Raw genomic sequence first — 20,817 nt, forward strand, 5'->3', positions numbered from 1 at the left:
CTTCTTTTCCAAATATTGATAGAAATGTGGATGATGTTATTCTTTATTTTTCAAATTATTCTGAGCAGCCATCCACACTTAACTCAATGGATAATATAATTTTGGCAGAATCTAACAATGTTATTAAAGATCAAACATTGCAGTCTATTGCTAAAAAAATTCCATTTAGAGTTAAATTTCAAAAAATACGTACAAAAGTACAGAAACTCGTATCACAAAATATGAGCATCTTCTGTACATTAAATACCTATTTGTGTCCAAAAATGTTGGACTAAATTATAAATAAGTATATTGTGTATACGCCATTTTGGACCAATATTATTGGACATTTTATTGATAAATCTACTAAAAGGCCCAGTAATGCTCCAGTAGAATCGTTTTTCAGAACACTTAAACACAGTGTTATTAAAACGAATGACAAAAATGGCTTAAAGCTTTGACGATTTATTCGCCAGTTAAATGACTTATCAAATTGCATTAGCAGACAAGTTGAACTTGCTAAGCCAGAAGTTCTGCAACCATTTAATGAGCGTTGCCATCTTGTTGAATTTCACCACCAAGTCATTGTGGCGTTCGTTCTTGTCGTTTGCCGCCGCCATTTTGTCGCCTATGCTTTGCGAATTTTCGTTGCCTCGTGTTGGCAGTTTAAGTTTATCACACCACGCTCTAATTTCGGCCAAGCTTAAATTTTTTAAATTGATGGTTGAGTCCATCTGTACGTTTATTTATATTTAAGTCAATGCAAAAAATTTTCACAAACGCACGTAGTCTTTATACCACTTCTGAATTATAGTCTGATTAACTTTTTGTAATTAGACACTCATATATTTGCGGTTCTTTGGATAATTTATTCACTTGCGTCTATCTCGGACGGCGTCGCTTGCAAAAGTCACGCTTGCCTCTTTCTCCTTCACAACCATGCATTCTTAAGCTAATTCTTATTCACGCCAGGGGGCGCTTTATAACAATCGATAAATGATTAATTATATTTACAGTGCGATAAATATAATTAATAAATAATACCATTTACAATATAATACAATCTTACATACTACTTATGCCCACGTCTGCTAAATATTACAACACCATAGTAAGTAGGGCGTCTCCGACAGTCAAATATGCTCGACTGTAGCACCGGCCCACTAGTTTTTTTTATTACTTTATGTTATTATTTAAAATTTGTATATTAAACTTTATTTTTACATCACAAAATTGGATATCAGAAATTTTTGGGCTGGAATATGCTTTCGTCACTAGAAATTACCTCGTGTAGAGGTTTTTTTGTGGTATGTTACAGACGACGACAGACACATGGCTATATCGACTCGGCTTTGACGCTGATCAAGAATATATATACCCTAAAAGGTCGGAGATGCCTTCTTTTCCCGTTTACATACATTCCAACAGACACAATATACCCTTTTACTTAGTTTTTTAGTAATGGGTATAATTTGCTTACGGTCACATTCTTGATGTGTGAAATTGTTTCTGTCGTTACCCAGCAGAACTGGACCTCAAAGAAATATTGAGGAAAAGTTGAGGAACATTCCATGGTCATTGAGGAAACATTGAGCCTTTTGTATAAAAATGATTGAGGAATTTAACATCGCGAATTCCTAGGAACGAACCCTAATGTTTCTCTGAAGTTATTTCTTAGGGAAATGTCGTAGAACTCTGCCGAGAAATCCTCGCGGATTCCCCAATGTATTTTAAGGCATATTCCATATTTTTTCCTCCATGATTTTCGAATAATGATTCTCACGGATTCTACAATGTTTTGTAAGGCATATTCCATACTTTTTCCTCCATGACTTTCGAATAATAATCCTCAGATTCCCCAATGTTTTTTAAGGCATATTCTTTAAGTATGATTTTTGATGAAAGATTCTCATGGATTCCCTAACGTTTCCTTTCAAACTTTCCAAAAGGATTTCTCGAAAAAATGTACTATAAATTCCCCAGACATTCCCTAGCGTTTCACTCCCAGGATATTTTTGTTTTCATGTAATCTAATTTATATTTACATTTTCTATGTTGACAATTTTGTTTTTTATTGTTTGTTATAATTATGCTTAACACAAAGCACTGCGCTGCGCAGAAACTCTTCTGTCGGCTTTGTTGTATCGACTAATTGAATAGCGTCTGAAGCAAAATAAAATTAAATGAATACAAATTAAAAATAGATGCAAAAAAGATCCTAGATATTTACCCAACAAAGCCGAGAAAAAAGACGAATATCTTTTTAGGTGCTTCTTTTTGGAAACCCCGTCAACATTATGATCAAATATAATCTGATCGGACATAAATTTTTTTTATGGATTTGGACAATACTATTTCAATAATTCGGACACTTGTTAACTCGGACAACCTAATAATTCGGACACTCAATATTTATCTATAAAATATTCTGTAACCCGGGCACCACACAAATTTGTTTATTCTGAAATCCAATCACATTGACGTGTTTGTAATATAAGTAACAAAAATATGTGCAAACGAAGGCATTTAAACTGCAGTTTCTGCCATTTAAAAGCAAAGGATCGTTATTTCTAACATTGGGTTTATTCAGCACGTTTTTTTTATCAGTTTATTATTATTTTTTACTTCTGATAGATCAGTAATTAGTACTTGCTAAATGACATGATACCTTCTTATACAAATCAGACTTCGACGTTTTTTACCGTTCGTACGATGCAATTATTATCAGTTATTAGAAAAAAATTTAAAATGTTTTGTCGTTTGAAATTTCGTGCTGAATGCAATAAGTAGCAACAAATTTATGTAATATAACATTTTTTGTAAAAGAAAACTTCGATACTTGGCGTGCAAAAGCCAATCTGTGAGTTTGGTTAAGAAATTGCAAAAAATATAAAAGTTTTTCATATTATAGGTTAATCACTGCGGACGGCAGTTCGCGTTAGTGACGAAAGCATCACGAAAGGCGACTAACAATATATACAGCTAAGTTGGATAATTTGCTACGACTGATGAGATCGAGTTATATACCGATCGAAAAGTTTAGTCCTAACTTACAAAATGGCGTAAAAAAAACTTTTTCTAACCAACCTGGGTCATGCGATACGGGGGTGTAAGTGGAAGGGGAAAAATTTAAATGATTGCAGATTTCATGGGCCTGTTGGGGCCTATTGGTAAAAAATTTTATTTTAAATAATTTTTATGTACAAAGAAGCTCACCCTTTTTGCTCACAGTGCACAATGCCAATTTTCGCTTTTTTTATTTATTTAAAATTTGTAGAATAAACTGAATTTTGTTCGTCACAAAATTGGATATCAGAAATTTTGGGGCTAGAAATTGCTTTCGTCACTAGACTTTTACCTCGTGTAGAGTTTTTTTTTGTGGGATTTTAAACTGACGTTCATATGGCAGCTATATTATATATTCATCCGACTTAGACCAAATTTGAACAGGGTGTAACATTTAGTAAAAAAGACATATTCTGTGAGTTTGTTTGAGATAGCCCAAAAAACAACAATAATTTTCGTACTAAGAGTTAATTTCTATCCAATTGTTCCAATGGCAGCTATATAATATAGTTACCCGATGCTCACCAAATTTGGTTAGGGTGTAATAGGCAGTCTCAAATACACAATCTGTGAGTTTGGTTAAAATGTCTTAATATACAAAAAAGTTTTTCATACTAAAGGTTAATTTGAGCTTGATTGTACCTATGAGAGCTATATGATATAGTCATCCGATTTTGACAAAAGTTGGTCAGGGTGTAATATATGGTCAAAAAAACACAATTTGTGAGTTTGGTTGGGATAACTTGAAAAACAAAAAAAATGTGCGTAAGAAGTTACGCGATAGAAGTGAAACTTCCTAAGAGTGCATACGGTAGAGGCCTGTTTTTTTTTACTTCAAGATGACAATTTTTCCATTTTTCTTTTGCACACTTCTTTATACAAGTTTGCTTGTCACTAGAATTCTCGCTGTGTCATTGAAAACTGTCGTCGTGTGAAGAGCAAATAGATCTTACAAGACATAGAAAACCAAACACACTATATGTACAAACTATACAAATAGACATATAGAATATGTACATATACATACACACATACATACATACATACGACATATGTACATGCATACATACATATGCTTAAACACAGAGCGTGCGAAGTTTCACTTGCACAAATTAAGCACTCAACTAATCCATTCTTATACATATGTACATACATACGTACATACATACATACATACATACATACATACATACATACATATACATACATGTTAAAATGACGCGCAAAACAAACACGTGAGGAACATGCGATAACGTAACGAGAAGCAAGCCAAGCTTAGAGCTTTTGACTCAGAGTAGAAAGAGCAGCTTAGAGCTTTGCATACACATACATATGTATGTATGTACATGTGTATGTATGTAATTAGGAGTAGCAAAGTCAGAGCTTTGATATTCCAACCTAATAATAAATCAGTGCTGAGAGCATCTAAGAGAACATATTAAAGCTTTATCAAGCTCTCTTTTATGGTGTCGGTTTTTCGTAAAGCACGCGGTCAAGCGTATTTTCGATTCACTCCCAACGCGCCTATAGAAGTTTCACTTCAAAAAGTTCTCTGAGCCCGATTGTTCCTATTGCACCTATATGATATAGTAACCCGATTTTGACCAAGTTGTAAAATATTTTAATAAAATTTAATTAAAAAATAAAAAAAAGTCCTGCCTGGTGTGGGAAATGAACCTACGCATCCCTGCACCTGGGTCTAGCAACACCATCCTCTGCACTACTTAAGTACTGAACTCGACAGCTGACCAAACACTGCTATATGTTAATTAAGTAAATGTATGTCTTTGTTTTGTCAAATTGTTTTAAAAAAAAACCATGATCAGGCGAGATTCGAACCCGGACCTTCTGCTTCTGAATCTAACACACCATCCTCTACACCACTTCGCCACTGAATACCTCGTTTAATCAAACTCTACTATATGTAAACTGAAAATACATGTGAGCTTTGAACTCCATTTTGACGCTCTTACAGATCGATTTTGGCCAAACGCAGCGTTATCTACCGATGAAATTATCTTGAGAATATTGTGGCCAAGTTTCAAGGTCGTACGTCAAACCGTCTAGGCTGTACAACGCTAAGTCAGTCAGTGAGTCAGTTGGACAAAGAGATTTATATATATACATATATTGTTAATAATGACCGCATCGAATAAAAATAAATTAAAAACATGGAAAGAGATTCCACATTTGAGCCGGCAACTTTTGTACATAGATTGTCAAGTCTAGCATCTAGACTACCAGGAAGATCAAACGTTCTAAAGCCAAATTATGAAACTGAAATACAAATTCCTGGGCAGGACTGAAATGTAAAGGGATGCTAACGATTTCAGTAATGCACATGTGCCCGCTGCCATGCTGCCACTGTGAAGTGAACACCCTTTATGTTAATATAGCATAAAACATGTATAACTAAAATGATTTTATGTTATTATAACATTAACATAACATGTGTTCCTGCTGTTACCCCCTTATTATGTGGTAAAAATCAAAACGCATCAAAACCAACTTTACGTTTTCACACAGTGTACAAGACGCTGCTGAAGTCATAAATCATAGCAAAATGAACTCTTTTATGACCGTACGCGTCGCAGCCGAAACTCGAGCATTTGCTGTGTGTTTGTTGTTTAGTTTTATTGGGGGGGTCATAAATGATTTGCGCGCAGCGTCAAAAGTTGTTGTTGTAGTCGGAGCACTGGGAGCAGCGAGAGCAAGGGCTTGCCCACCGCTGTTCTAAAGCAAACTTGATCTGCGTGATCAAGCATAGCAATATAGCAGTATTGTCACCTAATTTGGTAGCTCTAGCTCATATAGTCTCTGAGATCCAGGTGATTATATGTCCTCCATATACCAATATTTTTTTTTGTTTATTAACCGATCTCGACTGACTGTAGCTTTAAAATTGCTCTTGTTATTAGATTCTATATCATTTACATGAACGGACGTGGCCAAATTTTTAAATAAACTTGATATAGGCCAACGTCCTCGGAGTATTGTCACCAAATTTGGTTGCTCTAACTTGTATAGTCTCGGCGATAAAGGTGTTCAAAGTAGTGTACCATAATTGTCACGAATATAGGATTTAGTAACCATTTTTTTGGGTACCGAGCTAAAAAGGACAGACTTTTTTTTGGAGCACAAAAACAGGACAAACATAGTTTTCTCATTTGACCTGATAACCTAAAGGCAACTATCAGGTACTTTATAGAATGTCTTTGGCGTCAAAATGCGAACTGCACAGTTGTCTAGGTTTCCCAACACCCAATTTGCAGTATGCCTTTTAAGAGTCTGTGGCATCTTGGCACATCCAATTCATCAGCGCGGGTTCTTGCAACCACGATGATCGAAATTTTTTGTGTACGGTTTTTTGGCATCTTAAAACTTTTAAGCAAAATTAACCGATGCTCAATACGTTTGATGTCGATTACACAAAGATAAAACAGGGTTGCACCGATTTTTTAAAAAAATGTTTATCGATCGCGCAAATTTGATATGAAAGCGATGCCACATAGTATTAAATTGTAAGTTGCATGAACTTTTGAAAAATAAAAAATTGATGAAAAAAAGAACCAAATAAAATAAAAAAGGCTGTCTTTCCGGATAGAGAATGTTGTAACGATCCTTAAGGGCTTCACCGGGCTAACACGGTTGGCGCTATTAGTTCGTGCAACAAATTTATATTATGCAGCACTTGCGAATAAATAAAAAGGCAGAAAGATATTCAATATATAATGGTAATCGTTTATTAGCGACACAATGGCCGACTTTTTTAAATTTCAAGTAGGTTTTTTTAAATTTCGATGTTATGATATTCTCTTGATAATGATATTCTCGGGTCTCTGGCCGATATCCTTGGAATCCGATGAAGGTTCGTCTATCGCCGGGTATCGCTGGTTTCACCCCTTGTTGTAGCTCGATTCGTCTCTCGTACTTGCTACTGCAAGGGTATCGGGAACAAGTCCTGCGACAGCGAGGATTGCCGAATGTAGATCCTGCGACAGCAAGAATAAATTCCCCGTGTCCCGCTCTTGCAGGGACAATTAAATATATGCCCTGCTTCAGCAAGGACGGATTAACTAGGTCCTGCGACAGCAAGGAGTATAAATGACTCGATCCTGCGCTCTTAAAGAATTCTCCGCTTATTTTGCCCGCTCACCGCTGGGTTGGCCCTACTCCTGCTAATGCGAGGACGACTAAGACTATGTCCTGCTACAGCATGGAGAAATACACTAGGTCCCGCAACAGCAAGGAGTATGACCGACAACGACCCGCGACAGCGAGGATATCTTTTCTGCTTCCGAGACAGCAGGAACAATACCCTGCGACAGCGAGAATATCTACGATGGATCCTGCGACAGAGGGGATTATAACCTGCTACTGCGAGGCTATCTCTGTTGTGTCCTGCGATAACAAGGACTATATCCTGCTACAGCAAGGATATCTTCGATGTTTCCTGCGACAGCAAGAATTATAACCTGCTACTGCAAAGTTATCCCTGATGCGTCCTGCGACAGCAAGGACTATAACTTGCTACTGCAAAGTTATGTTTTCGGAGGGTCCTGTGACAACAAGGATTGATGGTCTGTCCTGCTATTGCAAGGACTGATCGGTGTTACTCGTTCTGCTCGAAGTGTCCCGCATGCGCTTTTGGCTGCCCTTTTATACTCTAGGCAGCTGTAGGTAACGGGATCTCTGCTCGCGTGTTTGTCAGAGGCGGCGCTGAAAATGTGCAATTGTTGTGGGGAGCACATTGTTGTTCCTTACACTCCCCTCTTTCTTCGGGTAACCAAATGACAAGTCTTTGTTTGATATATATATTTTGTTATTTTTTTTATTTACATTTTTATTTATTTCCACCCTCTATTTTGTCACCTCTCGGGACACGCGGATCCGCCCCTGTCACGCCTTAATCTTGTAGCGAAGTCTCTCTTCCCACACCAGGTGTACCCTGCGCCGATCGGGGTTCATCCGCTGGGACTCCTTTATCACGTCCCGAGGCCAGGGCACGCCGATCAGCTCCTCAAAAGGCAGCCTTGTGGGTTTGCGGGCGGTGTTACTCATCATGTCACTTGTCCTTCAATGTCCAGCTGCGTGGGCGCTCTGCGAGATCTTAAAAAAAAATGTTAATCTGACCTTGTTTCCTCCGTCGTCACGTGTGGTATCTATTTATCCGCTTGCGAATGTAATATGCAAATTACCGGCGATATGAAGTACACGATCTGGTAAAGTCCTCCAAATTTAGGTGCCAGTTTTGCCGCAAATCCCTCCACTGCATTGGATAAATTATGTTGCTTTAGCCACACTTGCTCCCCCACGCTTGGTTTCCATAGTCTCCTGCGTGGATTGTAATAACTGCCTGATCCTGCGCTGCCTACTCTAAACTTCTCCGCACTATTTCGAATATTTCTTTGAGTTTGTTGGCGTTTGCTTGCGGTTACTGTGTAGTCCGTCCTGTGCCGATGGCCACCTCATCATATAAAGCCTGGGGAAGTCGAGGCTCTCGACCCTGTGTCACAAATGCTGGTGTGTATCCCGTGGATGCTGTCACGCTGGTAATGACGGCCAAAATGATTTCTGGTAAAGCCTCATCCCAACAGCGTTGGTTTGCTCCTGCATATTGAGCAATCATCGTCTTTACTGTGCGATTCGCTCTTTCCGTGGGGTTTTCCTGCGGTGTTTTTGGTGCCGTGTACTGGTGTCTCACCCCCAAATCCTGCACGAAACTCTTGAATGCCTTGCTGGTGAATTGTGCGCCGTTTTCGGTTTTGGCACGTCAAATCCTTTCACTGAATGCCTTTTGGAGGGCTGCCGCCGTTGCGCTACGCATTGGTACTAATTCAGTCCATTTTGAGAACCGGTCTATAAATAGCAGTAGTGTTGTATTCCCGTGTTTTGATCGTGATAATGGTCCGACGAAATCTGCGCACACCGTGGCCCATAGTTCTTCTGGAATTTGAGTGAGCATCTTGCCGGCTGCCTGCAACTGGTTCGGCTTGTATTGCTGGCAAACTTCACATCGTTGTAAATAGTTGCGGACATCTCGGTGCAATCCTGGCCAGTAATAACGTGCCGCCACCCGAGCTATCGTTTTCCGTGTTCCGGTATGTCCCGCTGCTGCTATGTCGTGATTCTCGTGTAATACACGTTGCCTCTCTGTGATGGGACACACAATTTCCAGGATGTCACGTCCTCGTGCCCTGCTCGGTGGGGGATGTGTCTGTATAAGTTGCCAGATTCTTCTAGGTAGTCTGGGAATTTTCTGGGCTCCTTCCGAATCTTCCGTAGCATCTTATGTATCCAGTTTACATCAGTTCCGCCAGTTTCCGCTGTCTCCTCTCCAATTTCAACCCGAGCGCAGACATCCTCATTTAGCGGTTGCCTCGACAATGCGTCTGCCACTACGTTCAGTTTTCCTTTGCGATATGCCACTTCGAAATCGTACTGCTGCAATTCCAATGCCCATCTGGCGATACGACCGGTAGGGTTTTCAATAGAGTTTAACCATTTTAGCGGCATGTGGTCTGTTATGACGGCAAAATGATATCCCTCTAGGTATGGTCGCATCTTCCGAATCGCCCAAACGATGGCTAAGCACTCTTTCTCTGTTGCTGAGTAGTTTCTTTCGGGTCCGTTCAGTGTTCTGCTGGCGTATGCGATAACCCGTTTTCCCTCTCCGGATTATTGTGTGAGTATGGCTCCCAGTCCATAGTTGCTGGCATCAGTTTGTAACGTGAATTGATGGGTGAAGTCGGGGCACGCTAGGACTGGTGCATGCGTCAGCTTTTCTTTCACCCTCTCAAGCGCTTGTTGGTGCTCTTCGTTCCATAGCCATTTTACGCCTTTCTTCAATAAACCGTTGAGGGGGTGCACCGTAGTGGAAAAGTCAGGCACGAATCGTCTGTAACAGGATGCCACACCGAGATATTGCCGCAGCTCCCTGATGTTAGTAGGCGGTTTTAGTTGAGAAATCGCCGCTACTTTGTCCGGGTCTGTGCATATTCCATGTTCCGTCACTTTATGTCCCAGATATTTTAATTCTTTTTAAAGAAGTCGCACTTGTCGACGTTGATCTTCAAATTCGCTGCCCGGAGTCGTCGAAACACTTCCTTTAGATTGGCCATATGTTCTTCCAATGTTTTCCCAATAACGATGATGTCATCTAGATATGCGAAGGTATGTGGCAGCATTTCGGGTCCAATCACCCGATCCAATGCTCATTGAAATGTTGCTGGTGCGAAGTGAAGTCCAAAAGGCATAACTTTCCATTGGAAGAGTTCTTTGCCTGGTACCGTGAATGCTGTCATAGGTCGACTTTTTTCCTCCATAGGGATTTGCCAGGAACCGTCTTTCAGGTCGAGGCTGGTGATGTAATGTGCTTCCCTCAACTGATCCAAGTTGCGGTGTAGTCGAGGTAATGGATAAGCGTCCTTGACCGATCGGCTGTTTAGCTGCCGAAAGTCGACGCACAACCTCCATTTACCCGTTTTCTTTTTGACCATCACAATCGGGGCACTGTGTGGGCTGTTCGACGGCTCAATACATCCTTTGGCTAGCAACTCGTCGATCTGTTTGTTGATTACTTCTTGCATGTTAGGGTTCTTTGGGAAGTAGCGCTGTTTTATCGGACGGTCAACGTGCATCACGATTCGGTGTTCCATGATTGGTGATGTGCCGCTCATAACTGCGCATTCAAAGTTAGCACCCATTTCAGAGAGGAAATCCCATCCCAGCATAGTATTAATAATGGCATATCCACACTATTGTTATCGAGCTCGATCCGTACCTCCTATGCTCCGTAACGACACCCATCTGCCAGCCGCACCTGTCTTTGTGTTGCTCCTAGTTCCTTCTTCACACACCGTTACTGCTAGTTCTTTGCTTATGAAACTGCTCGTTGCTCCCGTGTCGATGGTAGCGTTGTAAAGGTTGTTTCCGATTTGAACCGTAGCTGACAGCCAGTGGCCCTCGTCTTTCAACGTGCCGATTAATTGTGTGGAGCCGCTTCTATCGCCATCCGCTCGCTCCTGGAAGCTAGACACCGCCGATCGTTTCCCTGTCGGCAACATTGAACGGTACGAACTCCAATTCGACCACATATCCAACAGAACAGAAGATTCGGGTTTTGACATTCCCTCGCCCAGTGTCCCTCGTTTCCGCATTTTCTACACGTCTGTGTGGGGTTGGGGATATGTGTCGGTTGTCCTGGAAACGGTCTGGGTGTTGGCTGTGGTCGTTACCTTGCGTTGTCGCTACATCGGGTACATGGGCCTTCGGTTTCTGCTGGTCTAGCGTTTTCTACTGCCATTAGTCTGGGACGGTTGCCACAAGATTGTTGTAGCAATTTCTCTCTGTCCCGCTCCAGCTCCTCGAATTCCTCCGCCAGTTGCATCAGCTCAATCAAACTGCCGATCTATATGGTCTTGCAAACGCTCTAAAGTCGGGAGGGCTGCTGTTGTAGATTTTCTCCCGTTCCCGCTCCTTTGTTAGTCTTAGTGGCCGCATCAATGTCTGCATTTCTACCATGAACTTTTTAAATGGTTCATCGATGCCCTGTTTTCTCCGGTCAACCTCCTCCGCCAGCTGTGAGAAATAATCTCTAGGCAGGAAAAACTCGTGGAAGCTCATGGCGAATGATGCCCAGGTTTTCCAGTGCTCGTTGTTCGCTATATACCACTTGAGAGCCGTGCCTTTCAGTAGCTCCAGCTCAAGTCCATAGGCTTCCGCTGACCATTCAATTTGCTCCAGAAATTCTAATGGCTTTGAGATGCCATCGAACTCGAAACTCCACTCCCTCACTTGTTTTGCTACCGCAGCATAATCCCGGGCTGGATTCCTTTCGGTGTGTGGCTGGTATTCGTGGTGTATGGTCGATGAGTTTTGCCAATGCGATTCCTGTTGCTCTCGTTTTTGTTGTTGTTACCGGCGCTGTGCCTCCGCGTTCGTGTCCAACCGACCGGCGTAAGGCAGGCGTCCTTCTTGTGTTTGGACCCAATCGCCGAAGTCTTTTCGCATGGCGTCCACGCTTCCGGTCAGTGTGACCCCGAACTCGTTGCCATATTGCAACAGTTCCTCCTTTTTCAGGTTGTAAACCCATGTAGTTACCATATTGAAATCTTACTATTTTTATATTCGCAAAACCCTGGGAGCTGGGCGCCAGTTGTAACGATCCTTAAAGGCTTCACCGGGCTAACTCGGTCGGCGCTATGAGTTCGTGCAACAAATTTATATTATGCAGCACTTGCGAAAAAATAAAAAGGCAGATAGGTATTCAATATTTAATGGTAATCGTTTATTAGCGACACGATGGCCGACTTTCTCAAATTTCAAGTAGGTTTATTAAATTTCGATGTTCTTCGTTGATTATGATATTCTCGGGTCTCTGGCCGATGTCCTTGGAATCCGATGAAGGTTCGTCTATCGCCGGGTATCGCTGGTTTCACCCCTTGTTGTAGCTCGATTCGTCTCTCGAGACAGCGAGAATTGCCGAATGTAGATCCTGCGACAGCAAGGATAAATTCCCCGTGTCCTGCTCTTGCAAGGACAATTAAATCTATATCCTGCTTCAGCAAGGACGGATACACTAGGTCCTGCAACAGCAAGGACTATAATTGACCCAATCCTGCGTTCTCCAAGGATTCTCCGCTTATTTTGCCCGCTCACCGCTCGGTTGGCCCCAGTCATGCTACTGCGAAGACGACTAATAGCCTAATTCCACGACAGCACATTTGGCTCATTCGACGCCATATTCTTCATCTGGCCCAAATGTGGACTTCATTTAAGTAAAATTCCGAATGATCATTTTGGCTCATTCATAATGAGAGAGCCGATTGTTTGCCATTCGTCCCGGCGAATTTCAGTATTTTTTTTATCGAACACGCGATTTTTATCGATGAGCACGTGAAAAATGAAAAAAAATGAAAATGTACGTATAAAATTTGCGCCAATTGTATTTTCAATATATATTTTAAAATGTTTCTTTTTTCAGATGAGCAAGCAAAGGAAACCAGATGTACAGTGGAGCAGCCATCATGAGGCCATTTTCTTGAAGCTGTGGGAGGAGAATTTCAGTGCGCTGAGGTCTGCCCAAAAGAACTGCCACATTTATCAAAAAATGGGCGAAAAACTTTTGGAAGCAGACTTCAGCGTCACTAGGAAGGAGATTCGGACGAAGGTGGACAATCTCACCAGAAAATACAAGTGAGTTCATATTTCCACACAAAATATTTATAGCATACCACAAAAAAAACCTCTACACGAGGTAAAATTCTAGTGACGAAAGCAATTTCTAGCCCCAAAATTTCTGATATCCAATTTTGTGACGAACAAAATTCAGTTTAATCTAAGAATGTTAAATTATAATATAAATTAATAAAAAAAAAAGCGAAAATTGGTATATAACTCGGTCTGATCGGACAGTCGTAGCATTTTCCCAACTTAGCTGTATATATTGTTAGTCGCCTTTCGCACCCTTCGTGATGCTTTCGTCACTTACGCGGACTGCCGTCAGCAGTGATTAATATTTTTTTTTTTTGTATTCCATAGGGATGAAATAAAAAAAAAGGGTCATCTGGAGGTGCACCCTCAAAATGGCAACATTTTGACAAGGTGCACCGCATTTTGGGAGCTGTGAAGTCGGTCCACTTCACACATTGTGTACTGGATACTGCAAGTAATCTGAAATGTATGATTATATGTTATGTTGTTTACTAATCGATATTGTTTTTCAGTCGACAATGATGAAAGTTGGGAAAACTTTGTCAATATGGTGGCTCGAGAACGGGCTTCAAGTTAGGAGCCATCGCTACCCTTGGACTCCGGTATACTGCTGTCCACTTCTAGTGTGCTGTCGCCAATAGAGGTAAGCAACGACTCTGAGGCTACAAGCTCGTCTGTAAGGAGTAAAAGAGCAGTGGACAGCAACGTTTCGGGTAGCGATGGGCCACCTGCAAAGAGACAAAGGAAAAAATTTAACCCCAAGACGGATATGACTGCGTACGAGTCGGCCATGCTCGCTGCCTTCATCGAGGCCAATGAAAAGAGAACAAAAGAGATGGTGCGCCTCGGCTCCGAGCGGAAAGAAAACTTGCTGCGGTTTCAGGAGAAGTGTCTGGAGCTCTTGGAGAAACATTTGAGCAATTCAAATAAATAAATAAAATTTTATAATTATATATATTTTCATATATTTTTATTTGTTATGTACATGTCTTGCAAGGGCTTTTCTAATGTTTTCTGCGGAACTGTCGAAATCATAGGCTGTACTCGAACTCTCAGGTAGAGTCCGCACATTGGAGCCTGCCTCCCAATTTTCAGAAATGTCACTGTTGACCTTGTCAATGTGATTGTCGAGACCTCTACCAATTCGACGGAACCGGGCCTTCAATTGTCCAAAGCCATTTTCTACAACTCTCCTCGATCTGGAAAGAGCATAATTAAAAGACTTCCTTTTCTCGTCTTCCGTTGTGTTAAAGGGGTATGGCTTCATAATCTTTGTCGACAATTTAAAAGCAGAGTCCGCAAGAAGCACCACAGGAACGTCAACTCCGCCGATGCGCTTTGAATTATCTGCAAACAGCGTTGTGCAATCCAGCATCCTTTTTAAACTGGTGCTTTCAAACACCTGGGAATCATGGAAGCGACCTGGGGCACTCACGTCCACATAAAGAAATCGATATCTAGAGAAAATATACAATTAGTTTATTGGTTAAAGATTCCTTATATTGTACTCTACCGAAAGTCCACCAAAGCGAAAAGTATGGTTGAGTACCATCCTTTATATTTATAATTAATCTGCAGCTTCAGCTACGCGAGGGTGAACTTCGAAGTGGCTTCCATCTATAAGAAATTTGTTTCATTAAAAGCTTCATAAAAAGGAAACAACCCATTGCAACCAATTGCACCGAAACATTGCGGAAACCAAGCGCTTCAAAGCCTTGCACACACTTCTCCAGTTTTTCTTGGGTCATGAAGTCTTTTGGCAGATATTCGTGTCCCAGAACTCGATGTACTTCAAAGCAAAATTCTTGAAGAATTTTACACACCATCGAGTCCGAAACGCCGAATAGTCTGCCCACAGCGCGATACTCCGACGATGACCCCAGAGTGTAAAGTGCTATGGCAATTCGCTTTTCTAAGGAATGGCCTTCCGCATTACCGCCTCTTGTTTAGCCAATCCCTTCAATTGCTCGGTCAATATCAGGAATGTTCCTTTCCACTCGGAAATTCACCTTAAAGAATGCATCCGAGTTCTTAGGCATGTCGCACTCCCAAAACTTTCCATGACGTTCCTATAGTACATCAATTATAGTTATATTATTGTGCCAGACAACGATATCACTGATAAATACTTACAAATTTCCGTACAGATTAACACTTTGGAATAGTTGGCTTTATAGCAAGTGGCAGCACAATTTCATTAAAAAATTCTGCCATTTCCGCTTCCACCTCATCATCCATCTGCTCCATATGGTCCACATTCGTCGTCACTGCCTGCCAAGTCGTGCAAAGTTTAGTTTTGTTCATTTTTATTGTAATTTATCTCAACGGTTTTAACTTTGTTATTTGCACTATGTCCTGCGACAGCATGGGCGAATACACTAGGTCCCGCGACAGCAAGGAGTATGACCGACCGAGGATCCATGAGGTGTTTATGGCCATTGGAAGGCTTTACAACCCTTCCAAAGAGTTGGTCATAAATGAAGATGTCCATTTTGACGAGATGAGTTGTTGAGGTGTAAAAAATAATTTTTTCTGCTAAATTCATCATAAATCACCCCCTATTTGTGGTTTTTTTTTTTTTTTTTTGAGATGAGAACCGTATAATAGACATTTACCAAAACTTCTACACGAGGTAAAAGTCTAGTGACGAAAGCAATTTCAAGCCCCAAAATTTCTGATATCCAATTTTGTGACGAATAAAATTCAGTTTAATATAAAAATATTAAATAAAAATATAAATTAATGGAAAAAAAAAAACCAAAATTGGCATTCGGCACTGCGCAAAAAGTAATTTTTATGCACAAAGAAGTTCACCCTTTATGAGCACAGTGCACAACGCCAATTTTCTTTTTGTGGGATTTAGCGTTTTCCCGCTAAACTAGCGGTTTTTTCAAATAGTCGTAGAACAAACATTTCTAGATTTTCGAAATGGAATAAATCCCCGTCATTACATCTAAGCTTTTGTAGCGCTTTGATTCAAACTGTCTGTTTGACAAACAAACAAACTGACTTTTCATTTCATTTTGAGAAGTCCACTAAAAATTTCAAATTTATGTATCTTTTGGACCAGTTATCGGATTTGGGTCATCGAGGTATCAATCGACGCGTATTTTTTTAAAAAAATTTTAAAAAATAATTATGTTTACCAAAAAGCCCCAACGGCTCCACAAGCTGCGATCATACAAATTTTTCCCCTCCCACTTACACCCCTGTATCTCATGACCCAGGTGAATTAGAAAAAGTTTTAGTACGCCATTTTGTAAGTTAGGACCAAACCTTTCGATCAATATATAATCTTGATCTGATCGGACAGTCGTAGCAAATTTATATATAATTTATTTATATTTATATTTATATAATTTATTTATTAACAAATATACAATTAGATTAAAATATAATTGTGTTAATATATAACTATGTATATTTTCATGGCAAAGTTCGCATGACGTCACAATTTTAAATAGAGTCGGGCAGAAGAAGATTGCTATGCATGAAATTGAATGAGAGGAAAAGCGATAGCACTACTTTTGCATCGTTGCCGTGCACTGAAAGCTGCAAAATATTAATTTTAATTATTAATATTTCCGATTCCTCACAAATACATTCAATAAGTATCTACTTATTATCATTGTAAAAAAAAACTTAACATTTTCCTCTTTAAAAATCTCATAAAATTAGACATTGTCTTTTATTTGTTGCGTGAGTGAGGAAAATGGGTGCTGCCAGAATGCAGGAGGAGCCAAGTTGTATTTTGTGGCTACTCTTAACGATAACGTTAACGATTACGATTTGCGATTTATCAATTTCTAATTAATTTAAACTACGTTTAATATAATACCAAGTGTTTTATTAGTTCAGTGCTGCATTAATAACAAAGTGTGCAGTGATAAAAACAGTGATTTAAGAAATACGAGAGTAGGTCATAGTTTCGCGTGTGTATTTTTTCAGCAATACATGTACATACGTATGTATATATTATCGTTTTGTAAATCACTGCGGACGGCAGTTCGCGCTAGTGACGAAAGCAGCACGAAGGGTGCGAAAGGCGACTTGCAATATATACAGCTAATTTGGAAAATATAATAATTACTATTGTTATTATTATTATTACACTTATTTATTTATAACACTTTACTTATTTTTATAAATTTTGATATTCTATTTATTATTATATTTTATTTTATTTTCAAATTTTTATATATTCTTATTTTCATATATTAAATTTCTATAAACTAATATTTGTACATAATGATTATACTATTTTATAAAAATGTCAAGACAAGAAAATATAAACAATTTAAAAGGTCAGATTCAGAATACGCTGAACGTGAGAGACAACATAATGCTTTATCTAAAAGAGAGCGTAGTAAAAATGATGAATATAGTCAAGCTCAAAGATTAGGGACAATACAAGACATCATCTTAGAAGAAGTAATAGAAAACTTGCAACTTCTGATCAGGCATAGACAAGACCCAGTATTTCACGCAAATGAACAAGAACGAAACAGTTTAAAACACGCTGTTCGACGAGCTGATACTCCAGTAAGAGAATTGGAGCAGGCAGCTAATACTTTGCAGCATCAGTTGCACACAGTGCTTCCAGTTTAGCAATTTAGTTGCTAGATCTGGCAACTTTAAAAAAAATTTGCAACTTTTCTTTAAAAAATGCTATAGCCACAAATCTAGCTACTTTTAATTTTTCTTTAGCAATTTTAGCAACTTTATTACAAATCTAGCTATTTTTAAATTTTCTTTAACATTTTTGACTATTTTGAAATCAGTTGCTCGATTTCATGAACTTGTTCGCTCACTCTCTTACTGAATTTTTGAATTTTGCTGACTTTTGAATTTAAGTGTTCAAAATGCCAAAAATTTATAAGCAAAATTTTCGCGATGCCTGGCTGCAGTATGATGAAACTTTTTTTTTTAAATCTAGCAATTTTTGCTTCAGAGATTCTGGAAGCACTGGTTGCACAGACTAATCCCAGAATTTTGGGAAAGAGAATGACAAAGCAACAATTTAGCACAGCTGCTCGTTGGGCTAATACTCCAGTTAGAGAATTGAAGCAAGCAGCTAATACTTTGCAACACCAGTTGCACAGACTAGATCTAGAATATAGTGTAGTGCTAATGAAATTTAATTTGACTAGCATTAAAAAAAAGTAGTGCTAATGAAATTTTATTTCACTAGCATTGAAAAAAGTAGTGCTAGTGAAATCGTCATTTCACTACCATTGAAAAAGTAGTGCTAGTGAAAATTATTTAATTGGCATTAAATTAAACATTTTTCGTTGGCATTAAGTAATGCCAATGAAAACCCCTTTTTAATAAGCATTGTAAATATTTTTTTTAGAAATTAAAAAATAATAGAAAAAATTTTGAAAAATGTTTTTTCCGATAGCTTTTCCGATATTTATTTAATATTTTAATCCAATAGTTTCGTCCAATATTTGTATTCGATATTTGTATACGATATTTTTATCCAATATTTTATCCGATATTTGTATACGATATTTGTATACGATTGTTTAATCTATTGTATATTATTATTATTATTTCTTCATATTATTTTTTTTTTAGTTCTTTTTATTTAATATTATTTTGTAATTTTTATAATTTTTTTGATACTTTTATTTGATATTTTTCTCTGATATATTTTTTGCGATACTTATATTTGATATTTAGCAATATTTTTATTTAAAATTTTTGAATATTTATATAGTTTATGCGATGATTTCATTAGATATCCCCATATTATTATATATACTTCTAGCGATATTTGTTGATAATTATTATTATCACTATTTTTTGCGATATTGTTATTTGTACTATTTTCTGAAGTTTTTATATATTTTTTTATGCGATATTTGTATATTTTTTTCAAGCGATATTTTTATATTTTTTTTTAATCTATGTTTTTATATATTTTTTTATGCGATGTTTTTTATATATTTTGTAATGTGATGTTTTTTTCATATATTGCTTATGCGATATCTTTTATATATTTTTTATGTGATGTTTTTATTTTTTTTTTGCGATAAAACAGTTTAACAAGATTTTAACAAATTTAATGTTCTTCTAAAATATAAAGGTTTTATTATAAAATTTTTATATTAATTTTAACCAAATTAAAAATTTAGAAAAAATTTCAAACTATATTTTAAATGTTTTTTTTTACATTTACATATCTATTATTTCAAATAATAAAGTCGCAAAATTTTTAAGTCATCGATAATATCGATTTATCTTCGATTTTTTTGCAATTCTAGTTTCTATTACTTATTATAATGTAGATTTCGGACACAAAGCATCAGAAAGCTGCCAATGGTGTTGTGGCTGTTTGCCAAGTCTGCCGCAAAAAAAATTTGTGGATCGATTAAGGTGACATCGAGTTTCCTTAACCACTTTAAGGAAAAGCATCGTCCTCAGTACGATCAATACTTGTTGGAAAGGACCAGAAGCCAAAAAGGGCAAGAAAGGTGGATTTAGACAAGTTGAATTAGACGACAATGTATTAAAATTAGTGGTGGACAAATTTTCTCCATTGTCGATTGTGGACAATACATCTTTCAATGCCCTTTTTGAGCCATTCAACTTGAATGTTATTGTTCCGGGACGGAAAAAATTAACAAAGATGCTGGACGACAGGTTTTATTTCCATAAGGTGCATCTTATTGACCAGACTAAGTCTGCCACATACGTGTGCACGACGGCAGACATTTGGTCATACAAAAGGAGATCATTTTTTGGCTATACATGTCACTGGATCGACCAGAAATTCGATCGACGTTCCGTCTCTCTGGCATGCACGCCAATGGCAGGAAGTCAGACATCAAACAAAATTGCAGAGCTTGTCCAATTCACCATGTTTACATTTCAATTTCTTTTAAAGTCAATTATAATATTAGCGTGTAGATAGTAGAGTCAGACTCTGAAGATGATCTTCCCCAATCGGTAGAGCCGCCCGTAATCCGCCCACCAAAGCACCATAGGTGTGTGGAAGTTACACTTTGAATTTAGTCGCCACTACAGACTATATACATATTATAAAGTCCAACGCTAAAGTTACGAGATGCACATTAAGGTATTGAAAAGGTAATTAATGATTTTCTGTAAAAAGCATTTATCATTTATTAACATGTAATACAATTTTTTTTAGGTGCTCTGGTATTTGGAATAAGTGCAACCGCCCCAAATCTGCGAAAATATTAAAAAATATTGAGGGTGTTTGTTTTCCACCAGGTGGAATACCTTGTACGATACCTTTCAAAACCTAGTCAAGCACAAAACTCAGCTTGAAGAGCTATGTACGCATTTGGGGGTATCAAAGCTGGCATCCAGAGAATTACAATACTTGGAGGAGTATTGCCAAATACTGGAGCCATTGGCAATAGGGGTTGATTTCCTCCAAGGGGAAAAAACCATGCTATATGGATATTTTATTCCGACCCTTATTACGATTAAGGTGAAGAGGCAGAGGATGCAAATTTTAAACGAGCGGGTGGAGCAATTGAAAAAAAAAAACCACAAATAGGGGGTGACTTATGATGAATTTAG

At 38.5% G+C, this 20,817-nt stretch overlaps 1 long non-coding RNA gene across 1 annotated transcript; it reads right to left on the reverse strand.

Moving 5' to 3' along the window:
* Positions 1 to 2,053: 2,053 nt before the first annotated feature.
* Positions 2,054 to 2,288, reverse strand: LOC117782706. The gene is made up of 2 exons (XR_004617320.1): positions 2,210 to 2,288; positions 2,054 to 2,142 (listed from the first exon to the last, which is right to left on the reverse strand). It is a non-coding gene; the product is annotated as an uncharacterized LOC117782706 (long non-coding RNA).
* Between the last annotated feature and the right edge of the window lie 18,529 nt (positions 2,289 to 20,817).

Source organism: Drosophila innubila (genome assembly GCF_004354385.1).
Source record: "Drosophila innubila isolate TH190305 chromosome 2L unlocalized genomic scaffold, UK_Dinn_1.0 5_B_2L, whole genome shotgun sequence".
Classification (NCBI taxonomy): Eukaryota; Metazoa; Arthropoda; class Insecta; order Diptera; family Drosophilidae; genus Drosophila; species Drosophila innubila.